Here is a 21111-nt window from a genome sequence, read left to right on the forward strand (position 1 = left end):
ATATGATAAAGGCAGTATATGACAAACCCACAGCCAACAGCATGCTCAGTGGGGAGAGACTGAAAGCTTTACCTCTTAGATCAAGAAGAAGACTGGGATGCCCACTGGCACCATATTTGTTCAGCATTGTGCTGGAAGTTCCAGCTAGAGTAATTGCACCTGAAAAATAAATAAAACTCATCCAAATCAGAGAGGGAGAAATAACTCTCATGGTTTGCAGATGACATGTTTCTATATGTAGAAAATCCAGAAAAACCTACAACAAAGCTGCTAGAATTAATCAATGAATACTTCAAAGTGGCAAGCTATACGAACAACACCCCAAATCAGTAGTGTCCCTATACACAATTAATGTGCAACAAGAGGAGGAAATCAAGAAAAAAATTCCATTTACAAAAGCAACCAGAAGAATCAAGTATTTAGGAATAAACTTAACCAAGGCCACAAAAGACCAATACAAAGAAAACTACAAGAAACTGTTAAAAAAATTGAACACAACCAAAAAAATGGAAGAACATAGCATGTTCATGGATTGGAAGACTAAATATAGTAATGATGGCAATTCTACCTGAACTGGTTTATAGATTCAATGCAATTAAAATCCCATCAACATATGTTGCAGAAATAGAGAAACAAATAACCAAATTTATTTGGAAGGGCAAGGTGCCCCAAATAGCCAAAAATATGTTGAGAAAGAGGAACAAAGTGGGAGGTCTCATGCTACATGACTTTGAAATATATTACATAGCTACAGTGGTTAAAACAGCATGGTATTGGCATAAGGATAGATATACTGACTCTGCTGGTCTGGATGTATTATTTTTCCCAAAATTTGATGTTCTTTGATGCAGTCTTGTGGGGAAAGATATATTAGTGTTGATTAGGTTGAGATCTTTGGATTGGCTTGTTTCCATGGAGATCTGACCCACCCAACTGTGGGTAATATATTTGATTGGATTTCCATGGACTTGTGGACCCCCCATTGAGCATGGGTCTTGATTAATTTACCAGAGTCCTCTATGAGCTCAGAAATAAGGACCTCAGATGTTTGATGCAGATGAGACATTTTAAAGGTGGCCATTGAAAGCTGACATTTTGGAGAACATCATTTTGAAATGCAACCTAGGAGCAAGCAGAAGCTAGGCGTGTGTCTTTTCAGCTAAAAGAGGTTTTCTGGATACCAATGGCCTTTCTCCAGTGAAGGTACCCTATTGTTGATGCCTTACCTGGGACACTTTATGACCTTAAGACTCTAACTTTGCAACCAAATAAACCCACTTTTTATAAAAGCCATTTTATAAAAACACCATTTCTGGTGTTTGCATAATGGCAGCATTAGCAAACCAGAACAGATTTTGGTACCAGAGAAGTGGGGTGCTGCTTCTGCTGCTGAGTTTGCAAATACCAAACATGTTGGAATGGCTTTTTAAATGGATAAGGGAAAGATTCTCGAAGAATTGTGAAGAGCTTGATAGAAAAGTCATAAGTTGCTTTGAAGAGACTGTGGAAATATGGACTCTAAAGATACTTCTGATGAGGCCTTGAGAAGAAATGATGGATGTGTCATTTCAAACTGGAATAAAGATGATCCTTCTTTTAAAGTGGCAGAGAATATGACAAAATTGTGTCCTGGTGTCAGATGGAAGACAGAATTTGAAAGCAATGTGCTGGGATACTTAGCTGAGGAGATCTCCAGATGACATGTGGAGGAAGTAGCCTGGCCTCTCCTTGCAGCTTATAGTAAAATGTGACAGGAAACAGAGATAAGCTGAGAATTGAACTCTTGGGTACAAAGAAACCAGAAACTCATAGTTTGGAAAACTCTGGGCTTCCAGAAAGTGAGACCCCAGAAGCTACAGCCCCATATAAGGACTTAAGCAAATGTGGCACCTGACAGCCATTTCAGTCAAGCCAGGATTGGACATGGAGTTATCCAGAAAATATTGGTGGAAATTCATATTGTCTGATGGTTTTGACCACTGTAAACTGCATGCCAAGCCTAAAGAATTTTTGTAAAATCTGTACAAATGGAATCATTTCTGGTCTGGACTGAAGCAAATGAAGAAGAAAAAAATTGAAAGAACAATTTCTTCAGACAGAACCATGAAAGTTGAGGTCTGGAGTCAAGGGGTTTCAGGCTGGGAGAGCAGAGAAGCCCATGCATGTGGAAAGGGTGAGTTTGCCCCAGAGGCATAGGGTGGGCTTTCCACATCAATGTTCAGGAAGAGTGCTGCAATCCCATGCCTCAGAGAGAGTAGAGCAAATTCCCTGAGGATTGGGGAAAGCCTGGCTGCTACCTCAGTTTTCAGAGAGGGGAGAGACTTTGCCCCAGAGAGGCAGAGTCTGTGTGGAACCCTGATGTTTGAGGGGGGTGGGGTTGAGAAACAGTTAGTTACCTCAATGTGTGGATATGTTGAAGCACTTACCCCAGCATTTGGAGAGAAAAAAGTCTGCTGTATAAGTCTTTGGAAGGCATTGGACTCCTGCTAACTCAAGCACAAAGCATAAAATGTCATTTCATAAATGACTCAAAGACTTTGAAACCTAATGGAGTTTTCTCTGAGGGTTTTAGGAATTGTTTTGGTCCTGTGAAACCTGTTTCCCTTTCAATTTCTTCCTATAGCAATGGGAATATTTATCTTATGACTGTTCCTCCTTTGTATATTGGAAGAAGATAATTTCCAATGTCATTTTGGGGTATGGGGTGGAATGTGCTGGTTTGGATGTATTATATCCCCCAAAACATCATGTTCTTTGATGCAATCTTGTGGGGGCAGACATATTAGTGTTGATTAGGTTGGGATCTTTGGATTGGGTTGTTTCCATGGAGATCTGACCACAAAACTGTGGGTAAAATCTTTGGATTATTTTCATGGATTTGTGGCCCCTCCCATTCAGCATGGTTTTGATTAGTTTACTATAGCCCTATAAAAGCTCACACTGAAGGAGATAAGGTACATGGTGCAGTTGAGAGACATTTTGAAGATGGCCACTGAAAGCTGATATCTTAGAGAATGCCATTTTGAAACACAACTTGGGGGCAAGCAGATGCCAGCCACCTGCCATCCCAGCTAACAGAGGTTTTCTGGGTGCAAATGGCCTTTCTCCAGTGAAGGTACCCTATTGTAGATGCCTCACCTTGGACAATTTATGACCTTAAGATGGTAACTTTGTAACCAAATAAATCCCCGTATCCATTTCTGGTATTTTGCATAACAGCAGCATTAGCAAATAACACTGACCAATGGAATCAAATTGAGTTTTCAGAAATAAACTCTTCCATCTGCAGAAAATTGATCTTTGATAAGGCAGTCAAGCCAAAGGAACTGGAACAGAGCAGCCTCTTCAATAAATAGTTTTTGGAAAACTGGATATCCATTTCCAAAAGAATGAAAGACTCCTATCTCACACCTGATACAAAAATTAACTCAAATGGATCAAAGATTTAAACACTGGTGCTAAAGCATAAGACTCTTAGAAGAAAAGGTAGGGAGAGGCAGGGCAAGATGGCACAGTGGTGATGTGTGGGTTTTGGTTACTTCTCCAGGGCGGTAGGTAGAAAGCCAGGAACTGCATGGACCAGACACCACAGAAAAATTTGACTTTGGACATACTTCCTAAAACACTCATGTATGCATGGAACTGCTGAGATCAGTGAAATCTTAAGTTCTCATGGCCAGGGACATGTGCCCCTCCCTGCCAGGCTCAGTCCCATGGGAGGAGGGGCCATGGGTGCTGGGAATGAGGAGGAAGAACTGCAGTTGCAGCGCTGATTGAAAACTCAGACTCCTGATCAAAACTCCAAACATAGACTGAGACCAGACACCAGAGAATCCAGGAGCAGTCAGCCCAGCAGAGAGGAGATAGGGCTAGCAAAAACAGCAAAAAAACACCCCAAAATATAAAAGACTTTTTGGAGTTCCAGTGAACATAAAATGCAGAAGGGAAGGGCTCAAACAGAATGAGGCATGTATGCATATCCAGAGAGTGAGGACCCTTGTCTGAAGAGCCAGTTTCTCTGCTTTCTTGATTGTTCCTTAATTGCCCTAATCTCCTTGTATCTTAGAATTTCAATAGCCCATTAGATATGCAAGGAGGGCCCCTTTTTTCTTTTTCTTTTTTTAAATCTTTTTTCACTTTTTGTAAAACAATTACTCTAAAAAGCCCATTACAGAAAGCTCCAAAGACCTGCAATTTTGGCCCAGACAAGGGGAGAGCTAAGATAGCTCTGAGAGACAAAGCAATAAGTCTAGTGGTAGAGAAATTTCAGTAAACACCATAACTTCCCAAGTAAAGGGTAGTGTCACCTTACAGGCATCTTCCCGGCAGGCTGGAAATGATCCTGCCTGGCTGGTAACAGCGCCACAGCCCAAAGCTGCCCCAAACAACCCACTGTGATGGGAAGTGTTTCCAACAACACACACACATGCCCCAATATCTGGCATGGACAATAGCCTTTGGCCCACTCCCAACTAATTGTCCTGGAGCTGGGAAGTCGGAGCTGTGTGAAAAGGGGAATTAACCTGTCCATTCAGCCCTCTTTTCAGAAGGCTGAGAATGCTCATACACAGACCTGTGGCCCAGAACATCCCTTGGGGGCAGGCACTCACCTGTGACATAGCACAGTTTTCCATCATCAGAGGCCCTAGTAGGGCAAGACTTGCAAGAGGGACCCAAGGACGTGTGGGTCAGTGGCAGAGACTAACCGTGGTGACACTGAACTGAAAGATTACATTATTGCAACAGCTTTTAAGCCCCAGGAACACCTAGGAGATATTATTTTTAAAGCCACCCTCCTCCCTAAACACTCAGACACATGCCACACATTCAGGGTGAGCAGCAAAAACTACACAGGCAAATTTGGGGCAACAAGTGGACCAATGAAAGACTCACACCCCTACTCACCACAAAGACAAAGTTGGGGAGAACTGGCTTGAGGGGAATAGGTGGCTTGCTGATGCCACTTGCTGGTTAGTTTGAGAGAGTCAACTCCACAAAGCTGTAGATCTGACAAATTAGAGATAAATGTTTGAATCAGTCTACATATCCTAAAGGAACACTATCAAATTAAGCAAATGCCAAGAGGCTAAAAGCAATGGAAAATTTTATAGCATCTGAAAAAAATAGATGATATGGTAACACAAACCCAAACACCCAAATCAAAAGAAGAGAGGAGACACAATACTTGGAGCAATTAATAAAAGAACTAGACAAACAATGAGAGAATGACACAGGATATAAAGAACATGAGGAAGACCCTAGAATAGCATAAAGAAGAAATTGCAAGAGTAATTTAAAAAATACATGATCTTATGGAAATAAAATAAACTGTCAACCAAATTAAAAAGATTCTGGATACTCATAGTACAAAAATAGAGGAAGTTGAACAGCAAATCAGTGACCTCGAGGAAGACAGAATGGAAAAATGAAAGAACAAAAGAAACAATGGGGAAAAATAGAGAAAATCAAAATGAAACTAAAGGATTTGATAATATAAAACATCCAAATATAAGAGTCACTGGTGTTCCAAAAGGTGAAGAGAAGGGTAAAGGTCTAGGAAGAGTATTCAAAGAAATTGTTAGGGAAAACTTCCCAGATTTTCTAAACACCATAAATACACAATTCATAAAAGCCCAGTGAACTCCAAATAGAAAAATTCCAAATAAACCTACTCTGAGACATATTCTGATCAGATTGTCAAATACTAAAGAAAAGGAGCAAGCTCTGAAAGTATCAAGAGAAAATCAATTCACCACATACAAAGGAAATAGCATAAGAATAAGTAGAGACTATTCAGCGGCCACCATGGAGGTGAGAAGGCAGTGGCATGACACATTTAAAATTCTGAGAGAGAAAAATTGCCAACCAAGAATCCTTCATCCAGCAAAGCTCTCCTTCAAATTTGAGGGAGAGCTTAAATTTTTCACAAACAAATGCTGAGAGAATTTGCTAACAAGACACCTGCCCTATTTGAAATACTAAAGGGAGCCCCACCAACAGAGAAACAAATAAAGGAGAGAGAGATGAGAGAAATGTTTTGTACTAAAGAGATTCAGTATGGGTACATTAAAGGACATTAAGAGAGACAGGGGAAAATATATCTGACAAACATAAACCAAAGGATAGGATGGCTGATTCAAGAAATGCCTTCACAGTAATAACATTGAATGTAAATGGATTAAATTCTCAAATTAAAAGATATAGATTGGCAGAAAGGATCAAACAAATATGAAACATCAATATGCTGCATACAAAAGACTCATCTTAGACACAGGGACAAAAAGAAATTGAAAGTAAAAGCCTGGAAAAATATTTCATGCAACCTGCAGTCAAAATAAAGCAGGAGTAGCAATATTAATCTCAGATAAAATAGATGTTAAATGCAAGGATGTTATGAGAGACAAAGAAGGCCACTACATACTAATTAAAGGGGGAATTCAACAAGAAGAAATAACACTCATAAATGTTTAGGCACCCAATCAAGTTGCCACAAAATGCATGAGACAAACAGTCACAAAACTAAAGGGAGCAATTGATGATTCCACAAAAATTGTGGGAGATTCCAACGCATCACCCTCTCCTATAGATAGATCAACCAGAGAGAAGACCAATAAGGAAATTGAAAACTTAAACAATCTGATAAATGAATTTGATTTAATAGACATATATAGAAAATTACATCCCAAATCACCAGGACACACATTCTTCTCTAGAGCTCATGGAACTTTCTCCAGAATAGATCATTTGCTGGGATACAAAGCAAGCCTCAAAAAATTTTAAAAATTTGAAATTATTCAAAGAACATTCTCTGACCACAATGGAATAAAATTAGAAGTCAATAACCATCAGACACTTAGAAAATTCATGAATACGTGGAGGTTAAAGAACACACTTGGAAACAAACAGTGGGTTAAAGACGAAATAGCAAGAGAAATGGCTAAATATATAGAGATGAATGAAAATGAGAACACAACATATCAAAACCTATGCAATTCAGCAAAAGTGGTACTGAGGGGAAATTTATAGCACTAAACACACATATCAAAAAGGAAGAAACAGCTAAAATCAAAGAACAAATGGAGCAACTGAAGAAGCTAGAAAGCGAACAGCAAACCAGTCCTAAACCAAGTAGAAGAAAAGAAATAACAAGGATTAAAGCAGAAATAAATGACATAGAGAACAAAAAAACAATAGAATAAATAACACCAAAAGTTTGTTCCTTGAGAAGGAACCAGACTGACAAAATCAAAAAGAGAGAATACCCATATAAACAAAATAATGAATGAGAAAGGTGACATTACTGCAATCCCCCCAATTTTTTTTTAAAAATTATGAGGATACTATGAACAACTGTATGCCAACAAACCCGATAATACAGAGGAAATGGACAATTTCTTGGAAACATATGAACAACCTAGACTGACCAGAGAAGAAACAGAAGACCTCAACCAAGAATCTCAAGCAAAAAGATCCAATCAGTCATCAAAAAGCTTGCCACAAATAAATGCCTAGGGCCCGATGGCTTCACAGGGGAATTCTACCAAACTTTCCAAAGAGAACTGACACCATTCTTACTTAAACTCTTTCAAAACATCAAAGAAAATGGAATACTACCTAACACATTTTATGAAGCTAACATCAATCTAATATCAAAACCAGGCAAAGATGCTATAGAAAAAAGAAGACTATAGGCCAGTCTCCCTAATGAACATAGATGCAAAAATTCGCAACAAAATACTTGCAAATTGAATCCAAAGGCTCATAAAAAAATCATACACCATGACCAAATGGGGTTCATTCCAGGTATGCAGGGAAGTTTCAATATAAGAAAAACAGTCAATGTATTACAACACATTAAGAAATCAAAAGAGAAATATCAAATGATGGTCTCAATAGAAGCTGGAAAGGCATTCAACAAAATCCAACAACCCTCTTTGACAAAAACCCTTCAAAAGGTAGGAATTGAAAAAACTTCCTCAATATAATAAAGAGCATATATGAGAAACCCTCAGTCAGCATAGTACTCAATGGTGAGAGACTGAAAGCCTTCCCTCTAATATGAGGAATGAGACAAGGATGCCCACTGTCATCACTGTGATTCAATATTGTGCTAGAAGTGCTATCCTGGGCAATCCAGCAAGACAAAGAAATAAAAGGCATCCAAATTGGAAAGGAAGAAGTAAAACTGTCATTATTTGTAGATGATATTATCTTATATCTGGAAAACCCTGAGAAATCAATGATAGAGCTACTAGAGGTAATAAGCAAATTTAGCAATGTAGTGGGACACAAGATTAATGCACATAATCAGTAATGTTTCTATATGCTAGAAATGAACAAAGTGAAGAGACACTCATGAAAAAGTTACCACTTTCAATAGAAACTAAAAAAAAACAAGTACTTAGGAATAAACTTAACCAAGGATGTAAAAGACCCATGCAAAGAAAACTACATAACTCTACTAAAAGAAATAGAAATGGAGCTTAAAAGATGTAAAAATATTCCATGTTCATGGATAGAAAGGCTAAATGTCATTAAGATGTCAGTTCTACCCAAACTCATCTACAGATTCAATGCAATCCCAATCAAAATTCCAACAACCTACATTGCAGGCTTGGAAAAGCTAGATACCAAATTTATTTGGAAGGGGAATATGCCTCAAATTGCTAAAAACACTCTAAAAAAAGAAAAAAGAAGTGGGAGGACTTACACTTCCTGGCTTTGAACCTTATTATAAAGCCACAGTATTCAAAACAGCATGGTACTGGCACAAAGATACACATATTAATCAATGGAATCAAACTGAGAATTCAGAGATAGACCCCCAGATCGATAGCCGACTGATCTTTGATAAGGCCACCAAAGCCACTGAACTGGAACATAACAGTCTTTTCAACAAATAGGGCTGGGAAAGTTGGATATCCATATCCAACAGAATAAAAGAGGACCCCTACATCATACCCTACACAAAAATTAACTCAAAGTGGATCAAAGATCTCAATATAAAACACTGTGCCATAAAACTCCTACAAGATAATGTAGAGAAACATCTTCATGATCTTGTATTAGGCGGCCACTTCCTAGACCTTACACCCAAAGCACAAGCAACAAAAGAAAAAATAGATAAATGGGAACTCCTCAAGCTTAGAAGTTTCTTTACCTCAAAGGAATTTGTCAAAAAGGTGAAGAGGCAGCCAACTCTTCCAAAACGTTTTGGAAACCATGTATCTGATGAAAGACTGATATCTTGCATATATAAAGAAATCCTACAATGCAATGATAATAGTACAGACAACCCAATTATAAAATGAGCAAAAGATATGAAAAGACATTTCCTTGAACAGATGGCCAATAAACACATGAAAAAAATGTTTAGCTTCACTAGCTATTAGAGAGATGCAAATTAAGACCACAACGAGATATCATCTCACACCAATTAGAATGGCTGTCATTAAACAAGCAGGAAACTACAAATGCTGGAGAGGATGTGGATAAATTGGAACTCTTATTCATTGTTGGTGGGACTGTATAATGGTCCCACCACTCTGGAAGTCAGTCTGGCAGTTCCTTAGAAAACTACATACAGAGTTACCCTTTGATCCAGCTATTGCTCTTCTTGGTATATACCCGGAAGTTCTGAAAGCAGTGACATGAACAGATATCTGAACACCAATGTTCATAGATGCATAATTCAGATTTGCCAAGAGATAAAAACAACCCAGGTATCCTTCAACAGATGAGTGGATAAATATAACGTGGTATATATGCACAATGGAATACTATGCAGCAGTAAGAAGGAACGATGTCATGAAATATATGACAACATGGATGAACCTTGAAGATGTAATGCTGGGTGAAATAAGCCAGCCACAAGAAGAGAAATATTGTATGCTGCCACTAATGTGAACATTGAAAAATGTAAAATAAATGGTTTACAGTGTAGAATGTAGGGGAACTAGCGATAGAGAGCTATTAATGTAGGGGGAATGATAACCCAGTTAAGAACAGATAAGCTATCATAGGTAAATGTAATGTTCTGGGAACACCCAGGAATGACAATGGTTTGTTAATTTCTTGTTGGTATGGTGGGAACAAGTTCACAGAAATGTTGCTATATTAGGTTATTTTCTTGGGGTAGAGTAGGAACATGTTGGAAGTAAAGTAGTTATTTTAGGTTAGTTGTCTTTTTCTTACTCACTTGTTATGGTTTGTGGGAAATGATTTTTTATTGTATGTTTTTTTAATTTTTTTGATATAGTTAATTTCAAAAAAAAGAGTTAATTAAAAAAAAAACAAAAGCAATGAAAAAAATATGCAGAGCCCCCCTGAGGAGCTGGTGGAGAATGCAGGGGTTTTGGGCTTCCCCACCTCGATGGCTGCTGATGTGCTCACGGACATTGGGGACTGGTGGTTTGATGGGCTGAGCCCTCTACCATGGGACCTGCCCTTGGCAAGACTGTTGCTGCAAAGGAGAGGCTAGGCCTGACTATAACTGTGCCCAAGAGCCTCCTCCTGAATGCCTCTTTGTTGCTCAGATGTAGCCTTCTCTCTCTAGCTAAGCCAACTTGGCAGGTGAAATAACTGCCTCCCGCCTACATTGGATTTGACACCCAGGGGAGTAAATCTCCCTGGCAACGTGGATTATGACTCTCAGGGAGGAATCTAGACCTGGCATCATGGGATGGGGTGTGTCTTCTTGGCCAAAAGGGGGACATGAAAGGAAATGAAATAAGCTTCAGTGGCAGAGAGATTCCAAAAGGAGCCGAGAGGTCACTCTGGTGGGCACTCTTACTCAGAATATAGACAACCCTTTTTAGTTTCTAGTGACTTGTAATAGCTAGCAGTAAATACCTGAAACTATCAAACTACATTCCAGAACCCTTGAATCTTGAAGATAATTGTATAAAAATGCAGCTTATGAGGGGTGACAATGTGATTGGGAAAGCCATATGGACCACACTCCCCTTTGTCAAGTGTATGGATGGATGAGTCAAAAAATGGGGGCAAAAAAACCAAAAGGCACACAGTGTTCTTTTTTACTTTAATTGTTGCTTTTCACTTTAATTTTTATTCTTGTTATTTGTGTGTGTGTGGTAATGAAATTGTTCAAAAATTAATTTTGGTGCTGAACGCACAACTATATAATGGTACTGTGTACAACTGAATGTATACTTTGTGTGACTGCATGGTATGTGAATATATCTCAATATTATTGAATTTAAAAAAAGAAGAAAATGTAGGGCATATCTTAAAGATCTTGTGATATGAGGTGGTTTCCTAGACCTTACCTCCAAAGTGTGAGCAACCAAAGAAAATATAGAAAAATGGGATCTCCTCCAAATTAAACACTTGTACATCAAATAATTTTGTCAGAAAAGTGAAAAGTCAGCCTACACATTTGGAGACAATATTTTGAAACCATACCTCAGATAAGGGTTTAATATCCCAAATATGTAAAGGGTTCCTACAACTCAACAACAGAAAGACAAACAACCCAATTAAAATTGGGCAAAAGACATGGACAGACACTTTTCTGAAGAGGAAATACAAGTAGCTCAGAAACATATGAAAAATGTTCAACTCTACTGGATATTAGGGAAATGCAATTCGATATCGCAATAAGATATCTCACTCCTACCAGAATGGCCATTATCTGAAAAAAAAATTACAAGTGCTGGAGAGGATGTGGAGAAACAGTCACACTTATTCACTGTTGGAATGTAGAATTGTGGAAACACTCTGGAAGGCAGTGTGCTGGTTCCTCAGGTATCTAGGTATAGATTTGCCATATGACCCAGCTATTCCATTACAAATTATATACTCAGAGGAAGTGAAAGTTAAGACATGAATGGACATTTGTAAACCTGTATTTATAGTGGCATTATTCATAATTGCAAGAGATGGAAACAGCCCAAATGCACATCAATGGATGAGTGGATAAACAGTGGTATATACACATGATGGAATATTACACAGCTGCAAGACAGAAGAAAGTCACAGAACATATAAAAGTGTGGATGAACCTTGAGAACATTATGTTGAGCAAAGTTAGCCAGAAACAAAAGGATAACTGCTGTATATTCTCAATAATATGAACTAACATTAATGAGGAAACTTTGATAGTTAAAATCTGATAACACAGCCTAGGAGATGGAAAGAAGGTAGAAACAAGCCATTTGATGCTGAAGGACTACAGAATGTTCAGCTCAATTGAATGTATAGATCCAGTGATAGATAACATAATACAGTACTGTAGGATATTAGCACCATATTGTAAGTACACTGAGCAAAGATGTCTGTGAGTAAAGCTGAAAGAGGAGGGCTAGGGGCATCCATGACACCAGAGGTAAAGATAAATTATAAAGACTGGGACTGTATAACTTAGCAAAACTGAAGTCAATGATTGTTACCAAATGTGCAAATATAAAAATGATTTTACATGTGGGAGAATAAATGAATGTCAACCATGCAAAGTGTTAAAGTGACTGATATTGGAAAAAAGTATAGTCAAAGAAAACTGGAGTATATGGTCAACAGTAACATTGTAATATACTTCCATTAAATGTAACAAAGGCAATATACCAAAGCTAAATGTGTATGAGATGTGGATATAAGGGAGGGATATGGGAATCTTGGTAGTGGGTTGTTGTCTGACCTTACTATTATATTGTATTGTATGATATTTTATTTTTCTTTTTATTATCTTTTTTAGCATTCTTAAAACAATTTCTTCATAGTAATGAATATGTTCAAGTGCTGACTGTGGTGATAAATGCACAACTATATGATGACACCATGAACAATTGATTCTACACTGTGGATAATTGTATGGTATGTGAATATATCTCTATAAAATCATAAGAAAAAAATGTAAATAAGGATAAAAGTGTTGGAGAAAACATGCAGAGAGTGATGTACCTATTTACTCTTGGTTTGGAGACAGAATGGTGTAGCCTATCTGGAGTACAGTGTGGTGGTTCCACAAGAAGCTAAGCATGTGGGTGCCAGCAACTTCATTATGGGGTATATACATGGAGGATTTGAGAACAGGGACATGAATGGACATTTACACAAATGGACATTTACACAAAACATTGGTGTTTATGGAGGCAGTACTCATGATTTGCAATGGGTGGAGGCGTCCTAAGGGTACATTAACTGAGGAACAGAATGGTGAACTGTGGTATGTGTATACAATGGAATATTTAGGAACTGCGATTAGTGAAGCTTTGAGACAGTCAATGAAGTAAATGGATCCTGTAAACAGCATTTTGAGTGAAGTATGCCAGAAACAACATGAGAAACAAAGACAAACATACTGCCTCACCAATATTAACCAACTACAATGTGTAAACTCAGAATTGGATTATAGATCATAGCTTATCAGGGAATGTTTATTGTAATGGTTCCTAGATCATAAGCTATTATAGCAGTCACAACTATTCCTGAATAGCTATCTCCAAGTTCTGAGATACTGATCCCTTTGTATATAACCTGATCAGTCTGTGAAACTTTGGGTATCGGTGTAACACCTGAAACTCAGAGTTAGAACTCAGTAGTTATGAATGTCACTATTAGCACATACAACTGTTAATAAAGCTGAAAAACAGTCCAGACTTCAATTAGAGATATGAATGAAGCAGAGGTCATTAGGACTAGGGCAAATTGGGCCAAAGGGTAAAGAACAATACTGACTGTGTTTTAAAACTTCAACTTACATGTGAGACCAAGGAAAGTGATGTTTATTGGTACAGGATCTATATTTTCTTAACAATTTAACTGTACAGCCAGTTTGTTCAAACACCATAATTACATGGAACTTTGAATAGGAAGTGAGATTTTGTAGGTTTGTACAGGTTAGGGTCAAATAGTGACACATCCCAAAATAATTTGGGCAGAGAATAAAAATATATATGCAGGGCTCCCCTGAGGACCTTAGGCAAAATGCAGAGGTGTTGGATTTTTTCAATTAGGTTGTTGCTGAGGTACTCACAAACATTGTGGACTGACAGTTTGGTATGCCAAGTCCTCTATCTTGGGGCTTGCCTTTCTGAAGCTCATTACTGTTATGGGGAGGCTAAGCCTGTTTATAATTGTGCCTATGAGTTTCCCCTGAGTACCTCTTTGTTGCTCAAATGCTGCCCTCTCTCTCTAACTAAGCCATCTCAGTAGGTGAACTCACTGCTCTCCTCTCTAAGTTGGACCTGACTCCCAGGTGTACAAATCTTCCTGTTAACACAAGATATGAATCCTGGGAATGAATCTGGGCCCAGCATCATGGGAATGAGAGCATATTCTTGACCAAAGGGGAAAGTGAAATGAAACAAAATAAAGTTTCAGTGGCTGAGAGATTTCAGAGTCAACAGGTCACTCTGTTGGACATTCTAATTCACTATATAGATATCCATTTTTAGGTTTTAGTGTATTGGAATAGCTAGAAAGAAATACCTGAAACTACCAAACTCCAACCCAGTAGCCTTGACTCTTGAAGATGATTGTATAACTGTGTAGTTTACAAGGGGTGACAGTGTGATTGTGAAATCCTTGTGGATCATACTCCCTTTACCCAGTGTATGGATGGATGAGTAGAAAAATGAGGACAAAAACTAAAAGAAAAACAGGATAGGATTGGAGGGGATGATCTGGGTGTTCTTTTTTTACTTTTATTTTTATTCTTATTTTTATTCTTCTGGTGTAAGGAAAATGTTCAAAAATAGATTGGGGTGATGAATGCACAACTATATGATGTTACTGTAAACAGTTGATTGTACACCATGGATAATTGTATGGTATGTGAATGTATCTCAATAAAACTGATTTAAAAATTTTTAAAAAGCATGTTAAATGAGAAATATAAAATCTCAGTTGCAAGATACATAACTTCTCAACATTGACATTGAAGTTGAAATTCCAATGTGTTAAAAAATAAAAAAAAGACTTTTTACTTCATAGATATACCACACAAATGAGAGTATTAAACACATGTTATTCTTGCACAGGAGAAGACACTCTGGCATGATAGGAAATAAAGAGACTTGTCACTTTACAACTTCAAAAAAAAAAACATAATTAAGCAGGCAGGAGCTGTCTGTAACCATTATTTTGAAACACTAGAGAGGCCAGAATAATAAGCCAGAGAGGAGCAGGAGGAAGAGGCTGATAAATCATGGTAAAGAACAGTAAATTGCTGTCTCTTCCTTGTGGCTACCAACACCCATCCCCCATTCTTGCAGCAGGCCACTGGGGATTCTCATCCATGGCTACCTGCTGGTGACAGATAGGGACATAAACCCCTTTTTCCCAGGACCAGAGTTGGGTTCAATTGATCACTTATCACAGCTTTTGACAGGCAAGACATGATCACTGGTTCTGGCTCTAAGGGCAGTTATTGTTTCAACCAGGCCTTGACAAAGGCAGTGACAGAGATTTTTTCAACCATCCCAAGACAGGGGCAGAGGTGGTGGGGATTTAAAGATGCAGTACTTCCTCAGGGTTGCAGGGGACAGTTATCTGAAGGGCTGCATTTGCTGCACAGTCCAGGAAACTCAGCTTTGAGAAGACATCAGAGAAATGCTTAGTATCCTTGCTGACAAACTACAGGACAATTTGGATCTGGTCTTCACCCCCTTTGTGGGATGTTAGCCTTATCTCTACATAGATGAGAAATACTTACTTGGGAAAGCCCTCTCCAGGTGACCCTCTTCCAAGAATTTGGTCTACAGGCAAAATTGGTTTGGGAAAATGAATGGAGTGCAAAATATTATAGAGGCAGACAGTCTGGGACAAAGTCAGTGTAGTTTCAAGTACCTGGGAAAGGGAGGTCTTTCTACTGGGAAACAAAGGGGAAAAACAAATTTCTGTAAACAGGGGAACTACAAAACAATTAACAAGCAAAATTCCAGGACAAGGCACAGATGCACAAAGACAGAGGAAATCCTGCATGTGGCATTTGCTTTTGGCAGACCTTCCAGAAAGCAGGGCTGAAGCTCAGGAATATCTCTGTCTTAACATCAGCTGTTTACAAAACTGAGAAACAGAAATCCCAGGGAATACATCCCAGTGTTAACATTTTAAAATACTAAAATATACAGTGTGCAACAAAAGAGTACAAGAAAAACAAAGGAACAGGGAATGATGGCCTATGCAAAGGAAGAAGAGAAAAATACAGATAACACCAATGAGAAAGATGAGAATGTGGGTAAACTGAGCAAAGCCTTTAAAAATGATCATAAAACTACTTAAGGGGATGCAGAGAAGTATGCAAAAAAGAACTAAAGGATAACAGGAAAACAATGAATAAACAATATGAGAGTCTAAGTAAAGAGAGAGAAATTATAAAAAGGAATCAAAAGAAATACTGGGGTTGAAGATGACAATAACTGAAATGAAAAATTCCCAGGAGGGTGCTCACTTCAGCAGCACATATACTAAAATTGGAATGATACAGAGAAGATTAGCATGGCCCCTGCACAAGGATGACATACAAATTCATGAAGTGTTCCATATTTTTCTACAAGTGTTGGAAAGGATGTGGAGGAATAGGAATTCCTACTGCTGGTGGGAATGTAAAAATGATACAGCCACTGTGTAAGATAGTCTGGTGGTTTCTCAAGAAGCTATCTAAGGATAGAGTTGCCTTATAAACTGGAAATGTCACTACTCAGGATATACTCAGAAGATCTGGGAGCAGGGATATGAACAGACATCTGCACACCAATGTTCATCATGGCATTATTCACAATTGCCAAATGATGGAAACAACACAAGTGTGCATTAATGGATGAATGGATAAACACAATGTGGTACATACATATGATGGAATATTATTCAGCAGTAAGAAAGAATGAAGTCCTGAAGCATGCAACAACCTGGATGAACCTTGAGGATACTATGTTGGTGAAATAAGTCAGACACAAAAGTACAAATATTGTATGATCTCAATGATATGAAGTAATTATAATATGTAATCTCATAGACATAAAATATTGAATAAAGGTTACCAGGATTTAGAATTACGCTAAAGAATGGGGAGACTTTGCTTAATATGTGTATAATGTGTTTAACTAGGTTGAAATTAAAAGTTTGGAAATGGACAGAGGTGACAGTAGCATATTAGTGTGAGAATAATTAATGGTGCTGAATGTTGGGTGAATGTAGTGGAAAGCGGAAGTTTAGAGTAATGTACATCACCAGAAGGAAAGTTGGAGGTTAAAACATGGGAATGTATAAAAGAGGGAATCTTGTGGTGGACAATGTCTGTGGTTAACTGCACAAATATTAAAAATATTAAAAAGTTCTTTCATGAACCAGACAATATGCCCTCAAGGAGTTAATAATAGAGGAGTATAAGGAAAATGTACCTCTTGCAAACAATGGACTATAGTTAACAACATTTAATACTATTTCACTAACAGTAAAAAATAGAATACAACAATGTTATAGATCAATAATAGGCACAGAAGAGGGGTATGGGAGGATTTGAGTTTCCTTTTAAATTTTTATTTCTTTTCTGGACTAATGAAAATGTTCTAAAATTGAGCATGAGGTTGTATGCACAAGTATGTGATGATACTGTGAGCTAGTGATTGTACATTTCAGATGTTTTGTATGGTGTGTGAATATATCTCAATAAAACTTCATTAAAAATACAAAAGTATGGTTGTACTTGATAACTCTACAAATAGTGAACACTAATGTAAACTGTGTGCTATAGTTAATATAATTGTAGTAATATTGTTTCATCAACTGTAACAGAGGCTGCACACTAATGCAAAGTGTTAATAGGAAAAATTGGTTGTAAGGGGAGGGTATATGGAAACTGTATTTTCTACATGATTTTTATGTAATCTACAGCTTCTCCAAAAAAAAAAGATGCTGGGAAAATGCCCAGGAGGGGTTCAAGAGCAGATTGTAGCAGGCAGTATAAAAGAATCAGTGAATGTGAAAACAAGACACTTGAAAAGATTCAGACTGAAGAGTAGAAAGCAAAAGGAAATATTAAAAGGGAAAATAGCTTGACAGCTATGGGAAACTAATAAATGCTTTACAAAAGTCACAGAAGGAGGAGAAAGAAGAAAGGGGCATGTTCCAGTTTGCTAAAGCTGCCATTATGAAAAATACCAGAAATGGGTTGGCTTTTATAAAGGGGATTTACTACATTACAACTTTACTGTTCCAGGGCCATAAAAGTGTCCAAACTAAGGCATCAACAAGAGGATACCTTCACTGAAGAAAAGCTGATAGCATCCAGAACACTTCTGCCAGCTGGGAAGGCACATTGCTGGCAACTGCTGGCACTTTGCTCCCGGGATCTGGTTTCAAAATGGCTTTCTCCAAACTCTCTGGGCTTCTGTCTCTTTTAGATTCTGTCTCTCAGTTTCTGGGCATCATTGCTTTTTCTCCCAGGGCATTCCTTTCTAAGTATCTGGGGATCTTCTCTTAGCTTCTCCAAGGCAAATTCTGGGCTTCATCTCTTAGCTTAGTATCTCCAAAACATCTTTTGTTCTGCATCATCAAGCATCTCAGTCTGTGTCAGCTCTTAGCTTCTCACAGGGCATACTCGGGATTATGTATCTTAGCTTCTCTGCAAAATGTCTCTCTCAGCTTCTCTGAGTTCCTTCTCTCCATGAGTTGTCTTAAGGAACTCCAGTAAACTAATCAAGATCCACCCTGAATTGGTAGGGTCACTGTTCTAGTTTGCTAATGCTGCAGAATGCAAAACACCAGAGATGGATAGGCTTTTATAAAACGGGGGTTTATTTCGCTACACAGTTACAGTCTTAAGGCCACAAAGCGTCCAAGGCAACACATCAGCAACCGGGCACCTTCACCTGAGGATGGCCAATGGCATCCGGAAAACCTCTGCTAGCTGGGAAGGCAGCTGGCGTCTGCTCCAAAGCTCTGGCCTCAAAACGGCTTTCTCCCAGGACGCTCCTCTCTAGCAAGCTTGCTCCTCTTCAAAACATCACTCCCAGCTGCACTCCATGAGTTTCCTCTCTCTGAGTCAGCTCATTTATATAGCTCCACTGATCAAGGCCCACCCCGAATGGGCGGGGCCACGCCTCCATGGGAACATCTCATCAGAATCATATCCCACAGCTGGGTGGGGCACATTCCAAGCAAATCCAACCAGCACCAAAAACTTCTGCCCCACAAAACTACAAAGATAATGGCATTTGGGGGACACAATACATTCAAACCAGCACATTCCACCCCCTGGACCCCAAAATGACATTATCTTTCCAGATACAAAATACATTCATTCCACAATACCACAGAAACTTAAATCATTTCAGTAACAAAAATTAAGTACAAGATCCCATCAAAATCAATTTAGGCATGGTCAGTCCTAAGGCATAATTCCCCTCTAGCTGTGGATCTGTGAACTTAGAACAAGTTATATGCTTCCAATATACAAAGGAGAGACATTCACAGGATAAACATTTCCATTGCCATAAGGAGAAACAGTAAGGAAAACAGGGTTAACAGGAGCAAAACAGTTCCTAAAACCCGCAGGACAAACTCCATTAGATTTCAAAGTCTGAGAGTCATTAACAGAACAATGTTGCATCCTTGGGGCTTGAGAGAGCAGAGCGGGAGCCTAACCCTTCCCAAGGGCCTTTTTGGCAGCTGTTTCCTCTCCAAATGCTTGGGTGAGTGCTCCAACATTTCCACACATTGGGGAGACCACCTTCTCGGCCCCACCCTCCTCAAACATCGGGGCAGCTCCCGGATTCCCTTCCATCTCCGGGGCACACGCTCAACCCCTTCAGAACAGTGTGGTGGCAGCCAGGCTCTCCTCAATTCCCTGGAAATGTACTCCACCCTCTTTGGGACCTGAGGTGGCAAAACTCTTCCAGAGCATCGAGGCAGAAAGCCCGCCCTCGACCTCCAGGGCAAACTCACCCATTCCATGCATGTGGGCTACTCCGCTCTCCCAGCCCTCTTGACTCCAGACCTCAACCTCCATGGCTCTGTCTTTGAAGAGATTTTTCCTTTAATTTTTTCCTTGTCTGTCTCTTCCAGTCCAGACTGGCAATGGCTCTGTCTATAAAGATCTCGCAAAAATTCTGTTGGCTTTGCATGAAGCACACAGGGGTCAAAGCCATCAGACAATAGGACTTTCCACAAATCCTTTCTGGATAATTCCATCTCCAATTTTGGCTTGTACTGAAATGGCGGCTGGGTTCCATGTTTGGTTACATCCTCACGTTGGGCTGTAGCTTCTGGGATTCCACCCCCTGGAAGCTCGTAATTTTCCAAGCGATCAACTTCTGGTTTCTTTGAACCCAAGAGTTCAGTTCTAAGTTTATCTCTCTCTGCTCGCATTTTACTATAAGCTGCAAGGAGAAGCCAGGATACATCCTCCACATGTAGTCTGGAGATCTCCTCAGCTAAGTATTCCAGGTTGTTGCTTTTAAATTCCTCCTTCCATCTGACACCAGGACTCAATTTTGCCAAATTCTCTGCCACTTTAAAACAAGGATCACCTTTCTTCCTGTTTACAACAACACATTCATCATTTCTGCTCAAGTCCTCATCAGAAGTATCTTTAGAGTCCATATTTCCATGAACAGTCTCTTTAAAGCAGTTTTGGCCTTTTCTATCAAGCTCCTCACAATTCTTCCAGAATCTTCCCCTTATCCATTTGAAAAGCCATTCCAACATGTTTGGTATTTGCAAACTCAGCAGCAAAAGCACCCCACTTCTCTGGTACCAAAATCTGTTCTAGTTTGCTAATGCTGCAGAATGCAAAACACCAGAGATGGATAGGCTTTTATAAAACGGGGGTTTATTTCACTACACAGTTACAGTCTTAAGGCCACAAAGCATCCAAGGCAACACATCATCAACTGGGCACCTTCACCTGAGGATGGCCAATGGCATCCGGAAAACCTCTGCTAGCTGGGAAGGCAGCCGGCATCTGCTCCAAAGCTCTGGCCTCAAAACGGCTTTCTCCCAGGACGCTCCTCTCTAGCAAGCTTACTCCTCTTCAAAACATCACTCCCAGCTGCACTCCATGAGTTTCTTCTCTCTGAGTCAGCTCATTTATATAGCTCCACTGATCAAGGCCCACCCCGAATGGGCGGGGCCACACCTCCATGGGAACAT

The 21111-nt window shown here is 39.1% G+C and overlaps 1 non-coding gene and 1 pseudogene across 1 annotated transcript; both read left to right on the forward strand.

Annotated features, from left to right (window-relative positions):
* The window catches only part of LOC119522179, a 147750-nt pseudogene that overhangs the window by 78914 nt on the left and 47725 nt on the right, over positions 1 to 21111 (forward strand).
* Positions 16404 to 16510, forward strand: LOC119523916. Its single transcript, XR_005214717.1, has one exon. It is a non-coding gene; the product is annotated as a U6 spliceosomal RNA (small nuclear RNA).

The sequence above is a fragment of the Choloepus didactylus genome, chromosome X (genome assembly GCF_015220235.1).
Source record: "Choloepus didactylus isolate mChoDid1 chromosome X, mChoDid1.pri, whole genome shotgun sequence".
In the NCBI taxonomy this organism is placed as follows: domain Eukaryota; kingdom Metazoa; phylum Chordata; class Mammalia; order Pilosa; family Megalonychidae; genus Choloepus; species Choloepus didactylus.